At 37.6% G+C, this 3367-nt stretch overlaps 1 long non-coding RNA gene across 1 annotated transcript; it reads left to right on the forward strand.

Moving 5' to 3' along the window:
* On the forward strand, positions 1 to 2401 carry LOC113484978. Its single transcript, XR_003399326.1, has 3 exons — positions 1 to 15; positions 312 to 464; positions 2321 to 2401. It is a non-coding gene; the product is annotated as an uncharacterized LOC113484978 (long non-coding RNA).
* Positions 2402 to 3367: the final 966 nt, after the last annotated feature.

Here is a 3367-nt window from a genome sequence, read left to right on the forward strand (position 1 = left end):
CCATCTTAGGGCAGGGTGCGTGAGCGAGGCCGGTGCGAGGGGCGGGCGCGGGTGACCGCCTGTAGCGGGTGGCGGGAGCAGGAGGGGCTCTGTGGGGAAAGTGGGTAACGCCGTGCAGAGGCACTGCTCTGCCTGGTTTGCCTTTTTTTTTTTAATGACTAAAAAGCACTTTTTTAAAAGGTTTTTTAAAAAGAAATAGTAAATTAACCCAAGTTAATAAACACTAATAAACCCTGCTGGGATCCAGCTGGCTCCTCATAGGCATTTAATCTGAACTCCATAAAATGCCTCTGTTTGTTCTTTATCCACAGGTAAAACCTGTTAGTTAACGCCGAAACTGAGCTGCTGAATTCAGGCCCACCTGGGGGACAGTGCTTCACACCAGAGCCCTGAGAGCTCATGACTCATCACATGGATATAAAATCTAACATACGAGTTCCCAGTCTGAGCTGTAGTTCATGAAAGTGAGTCCCAGAAGCCAGATTTGTGAAAATACCTCATTCCATCCATCAGGAATGACTGAGGGGCTGGTGTGGACACAGGTGTAGTGTGTTTACTGTCTGAAGCAAGGCTCGGGATTCAAATGCCCCGATCTTCAGAGTTAGAGTCGCTTATGTGAGCCCACTGAGCATTCCTCTGTTTCTGCTTAAGGGATATTCTGATAATCATCTATGAGTAATGGCGAGTTGACACAAATTACTAATTAACAACGATGGTTTGGAAAAAAAGTTGTGAGAACAGAGCAGCAGATGAGATACCCTTGCAGTTTTACAACAGTTTGTATTAAATTCACCTATATGGAAGCATGCAGGGTTTAGCATTTTATGCAGGCATTAGTTATGCTGAGCATTATTTATTCAGTTGTTTATGATGAAATAGTTGGATAAACAAAACAGCCAAATCCCCATCTTCTAGTCCGGGATGTGAGTGGGAACAAAGGAGGATGCTCCTGTCAGTGCATAGAACTTATACTCCTAAACGTGTTTTTCAGGACTGAACAACTCCTTTATTGGAATTTAATCTGCAAATAAATTATACTTCTATTAGAAAAAAATCTGCAATTTCATAAAAACTGAGGTGCTAGAAAAATCTGAAATTGAACAGTTTTGTCTTTGTCATGACAATTTAAGTAATGTAATATGTTTCAATAAAGAATCTGAAGATGCAGCTCTTTGATAGCATTGAGCAATAATGTATGGTACCCAGTATTAACCTAGGTATTACTGTGTGCTTATTCTTTCAAAATATTATATACTGACTTTGGTATTATGATGGAGGAAATATAATTTCAGTTTTAGTTTCATGACTGTGGTTCAGTAAGCACAGTGTTTCCTATTCATACAAACTATTATGGCTGTCTGCATTAGGTTTATATATATAACAGGTATATAAGATTTCAGATAATGTGTGTGGATTGCATGCAACACTATCATTTAATGCTATGAGGAGCACTTTCAATGCATAATATAAATAGTGGAGAACCTTCTTTGCTATATTTTTTTATTGTTTAGATTTAGTAAATGGAAAAACACCGTGCAAATGTAGTCTTGGTTAGTCACCAAGACATTTTTTTTTTTTTTATCCCTAGGGTAGAAGATACATGATCTTTAAAGCATGAGAAGAAAAGGTATAGAGTTTCATTTTTTTCACATTGTTTCCTTCTACATATGTGTAGATCGATGAAAATTTAGACCAAACAGGTCTCTGAAGCAATTAGAGCAAGCAAGAGCCAGCTTTCTTGGAGTATGGGATACACGGGTATGTGTGGGGATGTGTAAAAGAAGAGGTACACATTATGAATTATTATTAAAAAACTCACTTGGGATGCAGGAATTTGGGAACAACTAAGGAGTAGTCCCAACACACTATCCTCACAAATAAGGAGGGGAGGGGAATGAACTGCAAAATAAAAAAGGGTAGAGGGAGAGAAGCTGATTTCAAAGGACATTCCTTCCAGGTTTCCAAACGTTCCTCTGTGTATCTCATGGGTATCTCATGCAGCGTTTGAGGGTGCTGCCTTTCTCATAGCTTCTTCAGGATGCATAAAAAGCTAGATTGTAGCTAAAGCTTTTTTGCAGTGGTCTTCTCATTGTAAAACAACCAGCAATGTCTTTGCTATTAAGTTTAAGTTTATTGCATAAGGCATAACTCTTAAGAACTTATCCTTAAGCCTAAATAGTTGATAGCATTCAAGTGAAAACATTTAAAAAACAAAAAGTAACCTTTTCACAGGTAAAACATAAGTGGCTTTGCATTTCCTCTTCATTGCAGCAGTACTTGTTAACAATGAAATAGTATATGCATTTTCTCATCCACACAGATTACCTCCCAAACCATTATTCGCTGAAGATAGATGTCACACCCAGGACATGGATGGTCTATCCAGCCGTTCAGAAAGGTTGTTTGTCTTTAACTTTTCATTTAACCATAAAACCATTTGACAAATATAAACTCATTATAGCAAGCAGAGCTGAATAGAGGTTTTTTTCTTAATAATTTTTCCTGAGTAATGTATCTGAGCTCATGCTGATACATGTCAGGAATAAAACCACTGTTAGAGCAGGCAGCATTTATGTTTCCATGGATGATACTTTTCTAACTTAGACTGAAATAGAATTGGGCCAAATACATCTTTTCTAATTCACACAATTAGTCTTACAACTTCAGTAGAGTACCTGAGTCAGGTGAACACTCTCACTTTTGCTCACTGATAATATGGTTGCTCTAGTCTGTTTTTGATGGGTTGTAGCCTCTTTTCCAGAAAAATATAAACAGTGGACTGAAAGTCATTTCATCATGAATAATATCTTTTAATAATTTTTGTGTCAACTGTAGAATTTGAGCTTCATATCCACATAAATTTCCTAGAGAATAACTTAATCTATATGTGAAAAATACACCACACAGAGTGCCCCCAAGAATAATGCAAGTGGGTAGTAAAACTGCAACAAATTCACTGAAATTGTCCCACTGTAGGTAACTGAAGAACGGGACACAAGATCATAGACTGTCTGATAGTGTCACTACAGAGTATGAGTCCTGATGTGCCAGTCCCTCTTAGTCTATAATGCTGTCCTAGACCTTCACTGTTCCTCATTCCTTTTCTCTGGTCATGTCTGCTTGTCTCCAACCAAAAGCCAAAAGGAAAAAAATATTTTAAGTGGTAAATATAGCAATAATAGGGGGAAGGGTAACAGATTAAAATAGCAATGTTCAAATTTAGAAGACAAAAGAAGGATAAAAATAAAGCATGAAAACTAGTATATTAGAATTGTAAATAACCTCCTAGGCCACTGAGTTCAGTCATTGCATACAGCCACAAAATTTCCATTCTCCAAAAAATTATTTCAGTATAATGGGAGGGATC

The sequence above is a fragment of the Athene cunicularia genome (assembly GCF_003259725.1).
Source record: "Athene cunicularia isolate RWA chromosome 12 unlocalized genomic scaffold, athCun1 chr12_part1, whole genome shotgun sequence".
Classification (NCBI taxonomy): Eukaryota; Metazoa; Chordata; class Aves; order Strigiformes; family Strigidae; genus Athene; species Athene cunicularia.